Source organism: Macrobrachium nipponense, chromosome 41, assembly GCF_015104395.2.
Source record: "Macrobrachium nipponense isolate FS-2020 chromosome 41, ASM1510439v2, whole genome shotgun sequence".
Taxonomy (NCBI): Eukaryota; Metazoa; Arthropoda; class Malacostraca; order Decapoda; family Palaemonidae; genus Macrobrachium; species Macrobrachium nipponense.
The window spans coordinates 55313480-55330512 of record NC_061102.1 but is presented as its reverse complement, the minus strand read 5'-3'; positions in this window follow the sequence as shown (position 1 = coordinate 55330512).

The following is a 17033-nucleotide window of genomic DNA, read 5'->3' as shown; positions in this document are numbered from 1 at the left end:
TGCTCATACAGGGTGGACAGTGTCTCATCGCCAATGCTTGTGGCAGTGGTCACCTTGCATGAGTGCAGTCAGGCATTATGGGCAGACCAAGGTCCTCGTATATGTGCTGTGATTCCTATGTCGCTCACTGGCGTAGCTGCTCTGGCTGATTTAGAATTGCTGCGTCTATACTGCTTGTATGACCGGCCATGCTCCGGCAGCAAAGGATAAGTGGGACCAAGACAAGTCTCGTCAAAACCAGAGTCTAGAGCCGAGGGACCTGGGACATTTTGTATGGAAGCCACGTTGCTTACTGGCATAGCTGCTCTGGCTGATTTGGGATTGCTGCATCTCTTCTGCTTGCATGACTGGCCATGATCCGGCAGGGTGGACTGTTGAGGACGGACATTGTCAGTCCACACAGGACGGTTGGCGGTAGGCTCCCTGTTGAACAGAAGCGATCGGGCATGACGAGCATAGAGATGTGGAATCATATGTCGGCTAGGATGAATGGCCGTGCTCATACAGGGTGGACAGTGACTCATCCCCAATGCTTGTGGCAGTGGTCACCTTGCATGAGTGCAGTCAGGCATTATGGGCAGACCAAGGTCCTCGTATATGTGCTGTGATTCCCATGTCACTCATTGCTGTAGCTGCTCTGGCTGATTTAGGATTGCTGCGTCTCTACTGCTTGGATGACTGGCCTTGCTCCGGCAGGGTCGACTGTTGAGGACAGACATTGTATGTCCACACAGGACGGTTGGCAGTAGGCTCCCTGTTGCACGGAAGCGAGGAAAGAAGAGCTTCAATTCGAAAGAAGATAAATTACAGCAAACGATAAGCGGGACCAAGACAAGTCTCATCAAAACCAGAGTCTAGAGCCGAGGGACCTGGAACATTTAGTATGGATGCCACGTCACTTACTGGCATAGCTGCTCTGGCTGATTTGTGATTGATGCATCTCTACTGCTTGCATGACTGGCCATGATCCGGCAGGGTGGACTGTTTAGGACGGACATTGTCTGTCCACACAGGACGGTTGGCGGTAGGCTCCCTGTTGAACGGAAGCGATCGGGCATGACGAGCATAGAGATGTGGAATCCTATGTCGGCTAGGATGAATGACCGTGCTCTTGCAGGGTGGACAGTGTCTCATCCCCAATGCTTGTGGCAGTGGTCACCTTGCAAGAGTGCAGTTGTTAGGAAACAATAAGAGTCTGTCTAGAAATAGCTAGGGAAAACTTAGTTAGGAAAACCACTGGTAGAATATATATAGTGAAAGTAGAGTGATGAAGGATCTACCAGAAGTAAAGGCAGAAAAAGTCTGCACGAATAGCAGTTTCGTAAACCAAGACCAAACATTGGCACTCGTTGGTCAAAACAGTAAGGTGCTAACCTCACCAGAAAAGCTGAACTATGACCCCTTCAGTGGGTGGTTACCGTCGAAGGACGAAACCAATCAGATGAATCTAGAGGTGGCACCGGAAGTAATGAAAGCCATTCATGTAGAAGTAGGAGGTGTCCTAAAGGACATTCGGGGAGGAGCCAGAAGAAGTAGTTAGGTCAAAACTTCATTTGAAGTGCCAGACAAGTTAAGTTCAGAACCAGACTTCATACGGGAAGGCTGTGTTCCTTCTCCCTCTGTTCCAAGTGTAGTGTAAAGTGTGTAACTGTGCTTATTTAATTATAAGAAATTTTGTACAAGTGGTGTTTAACTTGCCCAGAATCCCGGGTCGTTTTCCATGTAAAACCAACGAATCAAACTCCTGAGAGACATAGCCAAAACTAAATAAATATATTACCTGTTCCTATGAGAAAAGAAACTCAACCGTAACAAGTGATAAATGAAGGTTAGCCCATATAACAGATAACCTTTCAAACATTACCCGTACAAGAAGTGAACCAAGAAGAAGAAGAATAAGAACTCGTAAGTACGCCACGCAACATAACGAAGAGAAATAAAAATAAAGACTAACCACAAAAGTAAGTAACCACAATATAAGTGGTCATAACAAAAAAGTGGTGAACAGCGGTAGTGGGATTCAAGTGCATAAAACACCAATATAAACATACACACACACACACACACACACACACAGTGGAAAATTAAACAGAGTGGAAGATATAAAATTGCCAATAAAAGAGCGCTAATACTTAAGCGTCAGAAACATACAAGAAAACCAGGCACGAACTTTACAATTAAAAAGAAGAAATTCTGAGTTCAATAACTCGAAGAACGAAGAAAAAGAAAAAGGGCAACGAACAAGAATGAAACTCCGAACGACGTAGACACAACAAATACTTCGATTCTGCTGAAAAGGCGAACGAAACGGAGCGACGAAACACAGTGAAATCATCAGAAGAATACCGAACAAGGATAGCCGCATTCCTAAGCCATAAACTCGACAAAGGAATACGTAAAAACGCATTAAGGCGGATAAAAGAAGATTGAATACAACGCAGCGAGGACTGACGACGGATTTCTTCAATCAACCTGTGAGCGCTAAACTATCATAAATCCTGAGATAGCGCCCATTTCTCCTTACATCGCTACGATTTTTCCCCATGGATAAGGCGCACTGGACTCCAACCGTGGTGTGAACGACGGCAGCGCACGGACAACGCCACAACAAGTGAAACAGAGGCAGAGACGGATGACGACGCAGAAGTGATCGGCAACCAGCAATGAGAAGAAAAGTTTAAAGTATCCTGATAGATTAACGTCTGAAAATAAATCAAAATAGAAAAATCACACACTGCAATAATGTAAAAATGTTTTTATAAAATAATTCATAACAAGTAGTTTTGAGATAAAATTTTTCTTTGCCGTAAAGTTATAAGAGAAATAAATTTTTTTTTGCTTCATTGATTGTGATAAATCTAGAACAATAAGAGATTGTCATTCAGTTCACAAAATGCAGTGGTGTGAATAAGGAATAACGGCATACACTAATGTTAATGTTTTTCCAGATTGAAGGAAGGAAACACTAGGAAATAAGATTAGATAGGAATCTAGGAATCGCAATAAGGAAGACAGACTCAGTATGAAGATAATGTAAGTACAACAATGCATCTATTTTTTTAAATTGTATCTAGTCTAATGCTGTTGATATGAATAAAAACTTTAACGAAATTATTACTAGGTTACAAAGAAGCAGAACTCCCGATCTGAGTCATTATAGCCTACGTCCAACTCCTGACAGACGCTCGAGACTAAATACTCGACGATCACATAGCGAAAGTCCAACCAGAATACCGAGTTCGACAGTAGCAAATAGACCCACGACTAGTGTGACTGTTACTAACCATAATAACATTCCTAACCCATTGCAAGTACAAACTAGGTACTCTAGAATGGCACAGGCCGCCGTAATAACACAGGCTACACGCTTTTGCGGTAGGGTAGAAAGGGGTCATCCTGACAAAATTAAGTTAGAAGCATATACAGTATCTCAGTGGATAACAGAGACTGAAAGTCGAATTTCAGCTAGTGGAATTACCGATGAACGCAAGAAAATAGATGAAGCGTTACTTTATGTTAGTTCCGAAAAAGGGGATGCACTCTCACGTCCCCTAAGTTTCAGGAGATTCCGACCTTCGCTGAATTTAAGAAGGTGTGTCTAGAATTGTGGGAGCCCATCTATCAAAAGGATAAATGGTACAACCTCTCCCGTTTCCTTCATCAGAAATACGATGGGGAAAGTATCGCAAACTTACATACGGACGTCGAAAACGCAATCCGTAACTTAACCACAGATTTGAAACGAGCCGGCGTAGTTATTGGCGATCCTGACGCATTTAGTAGTGACAAAAAGGATTTAGTTAGTATGCAAGAGATTTTGAATTACATAGTTCATGGTATAGTATATGACGCTATCGGGGAAGAAGAAAAACGAGTCTTTAAGAAACAGGATCCTGATCCGAAGCAGGATAGTCTAGCAGCTATAAGATTTATGGAAGAGGAAATGTGTAAAAAGGGACTAAATCTGGCAAAAGAATTTACAGGTTTTGTAAATAATGGAAACCCTAATAGGAATAGAAATAATTTCCAGGGAAGGACAGATGGTGTCCCAGACAGATCTAGAAATATTAAGCATAGACAACAGGGAAAACAAGATCCTAAGAATAATCCAAAGTACAGTAATGGGAAATTTTTCCAAGCAAACAAGAATAGTAAAAATAGGCCTCAACAGTATAGAGGAAATCCAAACATAATAATCCACTTCCATTCAGACCCATCACGGTCAGAGCTCCGGAGATAATAGAACACAAAATAACAAGCAGGAACAAAATTGCGCAAATTGTGGTTATAACAACCACACAACTCAGAATTGTAGGCGACCAAGATATTGTTCTCATTGTAATAGGACAGGTCACCTAACACAAAATTGTTGGTTCAGAAATACCAATACTAACCATAATGCCCAAAGTAATACACCCCAAAATACTAATCAGACTCAGTGACAATTACAGAAGAGGGTAATACATGAGAAAGCTTCCTTACCAGTAGAAAATGAGAATGAAATAGTTACGGTAGGTCAGGAAGATAATTTCAAGTTTCCTTTTGAAGTAAATAAGGAGATAGTATTTTCAGTAAAGGATAAAGAAATATGCCAAGAAGATTTACCTATCATCCAAACCAGAATTAATAATAAACCATGCTCAATCCTTTTAGATACAGGCAGTACAGTGAATATAATAGATAAACAAACATTAACAAAACATTTAGGCTTTGCAGATATAGAAATACAAGGTCCTGGTAGAATTATAAAAGGAATAGCCGGGAAACAAATAAAGGCGCTAGGCAATGTCACACTGGACATAGAGATTTTAGACAAAACTTTTAAGGAAGTATTTTGTAGTATTAGAAGAAAGGTTTTATCCTACGCAAGCGCTGTTTTCATATAAGGCTATGCGGAGATGTAGAATAATGTTAGATTGTGGAGAAAATAAAATAAATTTACCACGCAGAAATAGAGAAAATGTTTGTTTTCAGCTAGAAGAAGGAGAGTCTTGCATAAATCTGATCAATTTATCTGAGACGACATCTTCTAGAGAAGCGAACATTCCAGAAACTAAGATAGATAATAATGCTAGCACGAATATTAGTGGAATAAGTGATAGAAATAATAACTTACAAGAAATGTCCTTAGCCAGGAAGGATTCTATGATAGATTGTGCACAAATAAATAATATTAACAATGCAAACCTTGATACTCAGAATTCTGAACAGAGCTTTGACTCTGAACAAATTTACGCAGCTGAACAATTTATTGCCGCGGAACATATTAATGCATGCGAACAAATGTATGAAGATGAATCAGAAATTGATTGCACATATCTTATAATGGATGAAAATAAAGAAGAAAAATATATCAATGAAGTTCTGTTATAAGGAACAATAAATAAGGGTGAATTAAACTCAACAATACTACTGGATGAAAATTCGGATGAAACAGATGTCTGTTATTTCTCAGAGATACGAGATGACGAAGAAATATGTTTAATCAGTACTGCAGATGACCATACTGTCACATTTGTACTTAATAGAGAAGTAGTTTTGTACCCGCAATGTCTAACCAAAGTTTGTCTTAGGGCTAAAGCAGACGAAGACTTGCATGAAAAAGACGTAATGCTAACTAATGAAAACTTACCTGACTTTGTTAGGATGGACAATTCTCTAGTTCACGTGAAGGGTAATAACTGTGAGACATACGTCCAGAATTTTTCAGACAAAAGACTAATACTAAGACCTGGTATAGAATTTTGTACAGGAATTGTAGTGAATAATCCTTTACTAACACTAAGTGAAAAAGCATTCTTCTCTAACACAGAACCGAGTTCAATTCTAAATAAAGAAGTAAATAATACAGACTTTTCCTCAGAATAGAGTTAAACTATTACAAATATTGGAAAAGTATAGAGATGTCATTGCTTAGAAGGAGAACTTAGGCCACTACAGATACGTTGCAACATCATTTTATACAGATGAACTAAACCATTTTATATCCCTAACTATAAATTACCCATCAGTCAACGACCGATCGTAGATCAGTTAATTGAAGAAATGAAACAAGATGGTGTAATAGTACCTTCTAAATCCCCATATAACTCACCTCTCTTAGTTCCCCCAAAGAAAGATGGCACTTTGGAGAATGGTAATAGATTATCGGAAATTAAATTCACACACCATTCCAGATAGGATGCCAATGCCAGTTATAAATGATATGTTAGCTCAATTAGGTGGAGCAAAGATATTTACGTCCTTAGACTTGCTTAGTGGATATTGGCAAGTACCTTTAGACGAAGAATCCAAGCCCTTGACAGCTTTTAGTACTCATAAGGAACATTTACAGTTTGAAGTCATGCCCTCCCCCCCCCCCTGGTCTTACATCAGCCCCACTAACATTTACTCGATTAATGCTCCAAATCTTAGGAGACATAGAGGATGTTTCAGTATACTTAGATGATGTGGTCATTTCTAGTAAGGACTTGGATAGTCACTTTAAGACATTAGAAACAGTGTTAGAAAGACTTAAGAGCGCAGGATTAAAGATAAAGATTAAGAAATGTCAATTCATGATGAAATCATTAGAATATTTAGGACATGTCATCAGTGAAAATAGACTGCGTATGCAGGAAGGGAAAATAAAGTCAATTGTAGCATATCCAGACCCCCAGTAACTTGAAAGCTTAAGAAAGATTCTTAGGATGGTTGCTACTACCGCCCTTTCATTAAGGGATTTGCCACTATAGCCAAACCATTAACAGATTTAACAAAGAAGGATGTAATTTATGAATGGAAGCCAGAACATGAAAGAGCTTTCCAAACACTCAAGGAAATGATGACAAGAAATCCAATTTTAGTATATCCAGATTTCTCAGAAGAATTTTACTTAGCCTGCGATGCTTCTAGTACAGGTGTAGGTGCAGTTTTAATGCAACAAGGAAAAACCAGAATGAGAGCAGTATATTATGCAAGTAGAGTTTTGAATGCTGCAGAAAGAAATTATAGCACTACCGAACGAGAGTGCTTAGCTCTTTATTGGGGATGACGTAAGTTTAGGCATATATTGCTAGGACATAAAGTCAATGTGCTTACAGATCACAAATCTATTTGTGACCTATTTAAGAAAAGAGCATTCACAAATAATATGAAGTTTAACAGATGGTTCATAAGTGTATTAGAATTTGCCCCAGAATTTAGATATATCCCAGGAAGATATAACACTATTGCAGATGCTTTGTCAAGGTCCCAAGAAGAAAACGAGAAACAAATCACAACTAATACTTTCTGTTTTAGTTGTCAGATCATAGATCTAGATTTAGAAAGAGTTCAGATCGAACAGCAAAAGGATGCTAACATTAGAAAAATAGTGGGCAAATTAATGCAAAATGAGGATGATCAGTCTGAATTTCAGTTAATTAATGGAATTCTATATAAAACATCAGATGAACCGAATGCTTGTTCACGATTGTATGTACCTAACACACTAACCAAAGAAGTATTAGAACTAACACACTCTTACAAGTTGTCAGGACATCCTGGAATAAAGAAAACATGTAGAACAGTCACTAGAAACTATTTTTGGCCGAATTGCAATGAAGAAGCTAAAAGATTTGTTGAAAATTGTCATATCTGTAACGTACACAATGGTAACGTTAATATAAAAGCCCCTCTTGAGAAATATCCATCAGAATTAACTCCTTTTCAAGTAGTTTCAATGGATTTTGTAGGTCCATTTCCAAACACAACTAGAGGTAATCGTCAGATTTTAGTTTTCATAGATTACTTGACTAGATATGTTGAGATCATTCCAGTCAGAAACAGAGAAGCAACTACTGTAGCAGAAACTCTGAAATCTAGAATAATAACTAGCATTCATGCCCTCAACATTATTATCTGATAATGCAGGAGAATTTACTAGTGACATTTTGAAGAAATTGTGTGAGTTTTATGAAATTAACAAGTGTCAGGTTACAGCTTATAAACCAAGCTCTAATGGAGCAGTAGAGAGAACAAATCGTAAGATAAAGGATGTACTGAAAACTTTAGTAACTCCACAGACTGAAGATTGGGACTTAATACTTGAAGACGTACAGTTCACTATTATAACACTGTAAATGAATCTGTTGGGGAAACCCCACACTTTCGTTATATGGTTATCAGAAAAGAATGCCAAATACTTTATTAGACGAGCGTCCCCACCAAGACATACTTATAATTACGAAGACTACGTGCATGGAAAACAAGACGGACTTTCGAGACCGTAAAGGCACAAGGGCTCGATTGAAGGAGTTACATCAAAAGTCTAGTAAGTATTACAATAAGCAATCAACAGTCCCAGAATTAAAAATAGGTCAACAAGTATATGTGCTTAATCACAAAGTTGAAGGACCTAATGTTAAAGTAAGTCCTAAATTTCAAGGTCCTTATAGAGTAATAGAAAGATTAAAGTTAATAAATTTAAGCTAATGCATGAATCAACTTTAAGTGAAACTGTTGCACATTGGAAACCATATTAAAATAGTATATTCCGACATTTGGTCAGAAGAACATTTAAAGAATTTTAAAGATTTAAAGGAGTCAAGTAGTAAGGAAAACAGTAACGTAATGATTCCTATACTTCATCAGCATTAGTGACTCCGAGATACAATTTAAGGAAAAAGATAGGACCAAGTGCAACAGGTCAATACATTGTTGTATAAGGTTTACTGCTTAGAATATATTTGCAGGAAATGGATTACACTATGGCTCATGGTGAGCGATATCAGCATCTCCCTCTTGCAAATCAAGAAGGGAGCAATCCTAAAAGAACATGGTCATGTAAAGATGATACACGACATAGCTGGTTGTAACCATCAACATTACAACAATAGAAGAACAGCAACAAGAGCTTCATAGTTTAAGGGCTAACATTGAAAGTCTCATGTCTAATAACCAGAACAATTCTATTCTTTTAAAGCTTAGGAAGATATTAGTCAAGTGTTACCCAAGAGGGTTAACAAAGATCGTTGTTACCGTTTATAGGCACAGCCTTAAACACTTTGTTTTGGTGTAGCTACTGATGGTGATGTAGATAAAGACAGGGCTAGAATAGAAAAATTAGAGTTATGGGCCGCGGAACGAGGTACCATCATGACTAAGGTCATTGATGCAACTAACAAAAACCAGGATTTGATTGTTAAACTAAAGGACTTTGTAAACAAATGGCTCAGAATTTACTACAGAGATAAATGACTTAAACAAGTCCACAGTATGTAACTCAGTTATTATTTGAAACAGAAACCTTTTTGTTGAAATCATAACGAATTGCTAAATGCAGTAATGTTAGCCACTAAAAACATTTTATTTCACCATACCTCATCAGTCCTAGTGAGTTGCACCTTGTAATTGAAAAATGTATGTTAGATCATCGCTTCAAAACCGCTGGTGCAAGATGTTCTTCTTACTATAGCTTGATTAGTGTAAAAAGGGTTTCTGATCACATTGTGTTGGTGATCCCATTCAACAATAATGAAGTTAATAACTTAATTTCCATTTACCCTTTCCCAATGCTAGTAAACAACAAGTCAATTGTTTTGAACCAAGGCATAGTAACATTTTGCATTGCACAAAATTCACTTCTGTTGGTGAAGTTAAGTGAAAAAGATTTTGATGATTGTATCATGGCTGGAACTAGGGAATTTGTTTGTAATATACAGGGTTTTTACCAGCCACTTAACAAGTTGTATTGCATTGATGATTTGATTAATGACAGGAATGGTGAGAATAACTGTGAGTATATCCCTTACAGTCCTGATTTCAAGCTCAAATTTTGTATGATTGAATGGTAGTGTTTTCACAGAATCAAGTAACAGCTAAGGTCACTTGTCTTTTGGAATAATCAATCTCAGATAATATTTAACAATATAAAAATCCTTTGTGACATCTTGTGAAGTAGTTATTTTGAATTATTTGATTTGTACTACAAGCCTACCATTTTTGTTTTTGCTTCTTATACCTTAAATTTATCTAGCCATATCAATAATTTTGATAATGTCAAGGATTTCAAATTACTATCCAAAACTTGAATTAGAGTCAGTTTGACAAACTTGAAGCAGCTAATCAATTTTTCCATATGTACAAGACTGACATTTCCCCCTATCATGTCCATGATAAATGTTGTTTTGTTAGCACTCACCATAGTTGCTTTCATATGTATTGTCAGAGTGTTTAGTTGTTAACAAACTCAACACCATTAAGTCTTTACTGAAAAATTTGCCTTCAAGTAACTAATATACTAGCATTATTGTATATATATATAACCATTTTTTATTTATTTCAACATTGTATTTTATTATGTATAATCATTTTTATAATTTAGGCATTGAGGTCACTGCCAGTAGGTGGCCGAGTGTTGTTAGGAAACAATAAGAGTCTGTCTAGAAATAGCTAGGGAAAACTTAGTTAGGAAAACCACTGGTAGAATATATATAGTGAAAGTAGAGTGATGAAGGATCTACCAGAAGTAAAGGTAGAAAAAGGAGTAGATGTGTACAGCATAAGTCTGCACGAAATAAGCCAGTTTCGTAAAACCAAGACCAAAACATTGGGCACCTGCGTTGGTCAAAACAGTAAGGTGCTAACCTCACCAGAAAAGCTGAACTATGACCCCTTCAGTGGGTGGTTACCGTCGAAGGACGAAACCAATCAGATGAATCTAGAGGTGGCACTGGAAGTAATGAAAGCCATTCATGTAGAAGTAGGAGGTGTCCTAAAGGACATTCGGGGAGGAGCCAGAAGAAGTAGTTAGGTCGAAACTTCATTTGAAGTGCCAGACAAGTTAAGTTCAGAACCAGACTTCATACGGGAAGGCTGCGTTCCTTCTCCCTCTGTTCCAAGTGTAGTGTAAAGTGTGTAACTGTGCTTATTTAATTATAATAAATTTTGTACAAGTGGTGTTTAACTTGCCCAGAATCCCGGGTCGTTTTCCATTTAAAAACCAACGAATCAAACTCCTTGAGAACATAGCAAAAACTAAATAAATATATTACCAATGCTTCCTTGATGAAAAGAAACTCAACCGTAAGCAATGTGGTAAAATGCAAGGTTAGCCCATATAACAGATAACCTTTCAAACATTACCCGTAACAAGAAGTGAACCAAGAAGAAGAAGAATAAGAAACTCGTAAGTACGCCACGTAACATAACGAAGAGAAATAAAAATAAAGACTAACCACAAAAGTAAGTAACCACAACATAAGTGGTCATAACACAGTCAGGCATTATGAGCTAGACCAAGGTCCTCGTATATGTGCTGTGATTCCCATGTAGCTCACTGGCGTAGCTGCTCTGGCTGATTTGGGATTGCTGCATCTCTACTTCTTGCATGACTGGCCATGATCCGGCAGGGTGGACTTTTGAGGACGGACATTGTCTGTCCACACAGGACGGTTGGCGGTAGGCTCCCTGTTGAACGGAAGCGAGGAAAGAAGAGCTTCAATTCCAATGAAGATAAATTGCAGCAAAGGATAAGTTGGACCAAGACAAGTCTCATCAAAACCATAGTCTAGAGCCGAGGGACCTGGAACATATAGTATGGATGCCACGTCGCTTACTGGCATAGCTGCTCTGGCTGATTTGGGATTGCTGCATCTCTACTGCTTGCATGACTGGCCATGATCCGGCAGGGTGGACTGTAGAGGACAGACATTGTCTGTCCACACAGGACGGTTGGCGGTAGGCTCCCTGTTGAACGGAAGCGATCGGGCATGACGAGCATAGAGATGTGGAATCTTATGTCGGCTAGGATGAATGGCCATGCTCATGCTGGGTGGCAGTGTCTCATCCCAAATGCTTGTGGCAGTGGTCTCCTTGCATGAGTGCAGTCAGGCATTATGGGCAGTCCAAGGTCCTCGTATATGTGGTGTGATTACCATGTCGCTCACTGGATTAGCTGCTCTGGCTGACTTGGGATTGATGCGTCTCAACTGCTTGCATGACTGGCCATGCTTGGCAGGGTCGACTGTTGAGGACAGACATTGTCTGTCCACACAGGACGGTTGGCGGTAGGCTCCCTGTTGCACGGATGCGGTCGGGCATGACGAGCATAGAGATGTGGAATCCTATGTCGGCTAGGATGAATGGCTGTGTTCATGCAGGGTGGTGAGTGTCTCATCCCAAATGCTTGTGGCAGTGGTCACCTTGCATGAGTGCAGTTAGGCATTATGGGTAGTCCAAGGTCCTAGTATATGTGCTGTGATTACCATGTCGCTCACTGGCATAGCTACTCTGGCTGTTTGGGATTGCTGCGTCTCTACTGCTTGCATGACTGGCCATGCTCCGGCAGGGTGGACAGTTCAGGACAGACATTGTCTGTCCACACAGGACGGTTGGCAGGAGGTGTCCTGTTGCACGGATGCGGTCGGGCATGACGAGCATAAAGATGTGGAATCCTATGTTGGCTAGGATGAATGCTGTGCTCATGCTGGGTGGGCAGTGTCATCCCAAATACTTGTGACAGTGGTACCTTGCATGAGTGCAGTCAGGCATTATGGGCAGTCCAAGTCCTCATATAAGTGCTGTGATTACCATGTCACTCCCTGGCGTAGCTGCTCTGGCTGATTTGGGATTGCTGCGTCTCTACTGCTTGCATGACTGGCCATGCTCCGGCAGTGTTGACTGTTGAGGACAGACATTGTCTGTCCACACAGGACGGTTGGCGGTAGGCTCCCTGTTGCACGGATGCTGTCGGGCATGACGAGCATAGAGATGTGGAATTCTATGTCGTCTAGGATGAATGGCCATGCTCATACAGGGTGGGCAATGTCTCATCCCAAATATTTCTGGCAGTGGTCACCTTCCACGAGTGCAGTCAGGCATTATGGGCAGTCCAAGGTCCTCATATATGTGGTGTGATTAACATGTCGCTCACTGGAGTAGCTGCATTGGAGGATTTGGGCTTGCTGCATCTCTGCTGCTTGCATGACTGGCCATTCTCCGGCAGGGTGGACGGTTGGCGGTAGGCTCCCTGTTGCACGGATACTGTCGAGCATGATGAGGATAGAGATGTGGAATCCTATGTCGGCTAGGATGAATGGCCGTGCTCATGCAGGGTGGGCAGTGTCTCATCCCCAATGCTTGTGGCAGTGTTCACCTTGCATGAGTGCAGTCAGGCATTATGGGCAGACCAAGGTCCTCGTATATGTACTGTGATTCTCATGTCGCTCACTGGTGTAGCTGCTCTGCCTGATTCAGGATTGCTGCGTCTCTACTGCTTGCATGAACTGCCATGCTCCGGTGAAGGTTTAAAGCCAAAATACGGTACTGTCTACTTATTTTTTTTTTTTTTTTTTTTTTTTTTTTTGTTTTTTTTTTTTTTTTTTTTTTTTTTAGTAAATAGGTAGATAGTCGATAAATAAAAATTGCTTGACATTGGATACAACAGTTATCAAATCAAGCTTGTCTACTATTTCTTTGAAAATTACCAACTATTCCCTACATCTTGTCAATCTGATTGTGACCTATAAAGTAGATTATAATTTCTTAGGACACTTATTCTGGGAGTTAGACAAATAATCGGAGTGTTTTTGTATATATTAACATATTTTGTTGGATTAACATTATGACAATTATCAGTGGAGAGGATTCAGAGTTCATAAAGGTGTACTGCTTTGCTTGTATTTAAATTTTTGTCATTGTTTTGGCCAGAGGTATAGCCTTCGTTACGTATAGCCAAATCATCCATCGAGAAAGAGGAGAAAATGCGTCATAAGTTACGTAACGAGTGCGCTCGAAACCTTTATCTCTGAGGAAGTTGGTCCGTCTTCAAAAAAAGTCACTTTTACATAAAGTACCAAATTTATTCAACCTACGTAATGCAGAATACAGTCAAAAATTTATGTAGATATAATGTGTATTCTGAATAAGCGTTATATCTATGAAATGCATAGATAAAAGTTATTGCCAAAAAACCGTGTTACAGAAGCCCTGAATCTCATAGTAGTCCTGTCATTTTCATTCATGACGGCTGCCCCATCCATACGGCCAGAATAGTCCAAGAATGGTTTCAAGGTCGAGAGGATTTGAATTGGTTGACTGGTCAAATAAGGGTGCAGAACCACATAGATCCCGAGAAAGATAAAGTCGATTTATTAAAGATTGAACAATTCACAGGTACCCCGAGAGAAGCCGAAGTGCAGTGGAAAAATCACCGAATTTCTAATCAGTTTTCTCCCATGTATACATAAAATTTTTTTTTACTTTTGTTCCCATTATTTTTATGCTCATCCATTTCGTATGAAGTAGCTACTGTCGCATATCTTATGTAATATAAGCTGGTTAGGGGTGATTACGTTTGCTTTATGTCTATTACAATTAGAATCATAATTACCTGACCTGTTATCGAATTACAATTACAACTTCAATAATACTGAAATACAAAACTTAAATATTGGAAAAATTTCACAAAACTTTTGCACAAAAAAAGGAAATAAATGAATAACACAATTTTTTAAAATTAGTAGCTGGTAAGATTCTCCCTTAATAATATAATAAATATAAATTGGGTAGCGACTCAAAACATCTCTATTGCATTTGGTTAAGATGAGTTCTCGAAAAGTAAGAGGGCTGCTCTAGGATAACAATTTCAAATAAAGTACTTTATTATTTGAACTTTTCAGTTACAATTACAATTACCATTAAGTATAAATAAAAAACAACCGCAATTGCAGTTAACTTCAAAACGTATAATCAAAAACATTTCAGATAAAAGTAATGTTATTTGTAATTGGTGGTAAAGCTCTCTTACTGTGGGTTTCACACACAGTGCAGTCATGTTTTTGGTCAATAACACTGTAATGAAGACTGGTATCAGTACGAGATTTTGCTATAATTTTTCGGTATAATCAAGGTTTTAACTCTGATGAATGTCCAGTAAAAAATGCTCAATTTTATTTGTAACACAAAGAGCAACTGTAACCAGTTAACTATTCAAACCGATCAGTAGGCAATTGGCGGCTCTCTCTTTGCTAAAAAAAAAAAAAAAAAAAAAAAAAAAAAAAAGTTGAAAAGTTGCGTAACAAACGGGTATCTGCTACCATGCCGACAGTTATGTTCCTAGGCGGCCATTTCTTCTTCACCTTCGTAATACAAGCATCTGGCTGATGCCCTGAGTCCAAATGAAGATTGCGAAGGAGGTAACCAAACTCAAGTATAACAGTAGCTTTACCATCAATCACAGTATCTATCGTTCTACTACTCCACCATACATGCAGATATCTCTCACTCTAATCATTATAATCATTTACTCCTTACCCAAGTCAATAGTTACTAAAGAAAGAAAAAACAATTTGACCTTAAGATAAAATATTAATAGCTACTACTGCTGCTGCTGATGCTAAGAATAATAGTAAAAAACTAAAAAAAACCTATATTACTGGTTATTATTATTAATAATTAATAATATTGTTCCCTTGTTTTCAAAACGTAGAGCAAAAGTAATATATATATCGTCTAAGGTAGGTAGTACGGTACGGAATTTGCACATTTTTTCCGTACCTGAACTATACCGTATCGTACTTTGGTAAAATTGTCGTTGCGTAATTCCGTACCGTACATATAGGCTAAATATCAACCAGGCCGTACCGTACCGTAATGCCAGCCTTGCTGGCAGGTAACAACCGAGTGAATCGTTAGATATAAACAATATTGTAAATTATTATTATTAGATTAGATAGATGGATAGATAAAAGAAAATCGTACAAAATATACTTAAACTGAAGTAACATTCAGAGAGAGAGAGAATGGATGGGGAGGAGAGCTGAGGGAAGGAAGAGGAAGGGGTGGAAGTTGGGTGGAGGAGAGGGTAGGCGATTTTTTTTTTTTTTTTTTATGCTGTCGTGTTCATATCCATTTCTGGCTAATCGAGCCTTTTGCCTCTTCGTACAGGACAAGTGTCTATTCTTTATAAGTTGTGATTTATGATACTCTCATAAATTACGGTATACAGAGAAATAGGTTAGAGAATTCCCGAACACTTTTACCGAGCTCATTTTACGAAGCAGTGCTCAACGAGTATTCAGTTCTCAATGTAATTATTAACAGGAACAATAATTATGTGAGCTTATTATATTTAACAGTAGTATCTTTATTTCATACCATGGTGATTATGATCCCTATTGGCTAATCCTACAATCAAGGAACGATATAATGATAAATGAATCATGGTATTGTTTTACTCGACTCAAAACAGAGTCTGAATCCCAACGGAGGTGAGGCGTCAGCAGGATTTTTAAATGGATCAGACTTCATAACCACTCACCATGAATCGAAGGGACACAAATCTGGCGCTGCGAGGACGAATTGTCACTTTACGCGACAATAGCTTCCCGATACGAGCCATTGCACGTGATGTTGGTGTGTCCCCCCACCACGGTACAGTAGAAGGTGGGAGGAGAGTGGGAACTTGAACGACTTGCGTAAGTTGATTATGCTGAATAATTGGTGGATATGTTACATTGTTCATGGATTTAATCTTGTTATTTGATATGAAAGTTTCTTTCTTAAATGTATTTCGTCTCGCTATTATAATTTTGGTTAGACTACAGATATCCACAGCCATTCCAACACTACAGAAATATTTCAGGTGCACCTCCATAATTCCACACCGGTGGGTGGTTGGCCCTTGCCGACCTCGACCATGAACAAAGTTAGATACTCGATTGAGTTGTCTCGGTAAAATTAAGCCTATAAGAGCTTTTATTTGTGCCCCACCCCGTCACAGTCATTGTGTGTCTTTGATAGCTATAGTTTATTTATTAAATGTCATTTCAGTGATGGCTCCCAGGAATGATTTACAGTTTTAATGACCAACCAACCAAAATTGAGAATATTTGGTGGATATATGTAATCTCGTTCTATTTGATATGCTTTTGAAACCAAAAAATATACAGCCATGTTTACTAAATTATGATCAATCCATAGAGTACAAAATTCGAAGAATCTAGAATTGATTGCGATGTTATATAAATTATAAGTTAACAACTTAAGATAATATGTTCTCTTAGTTAGGC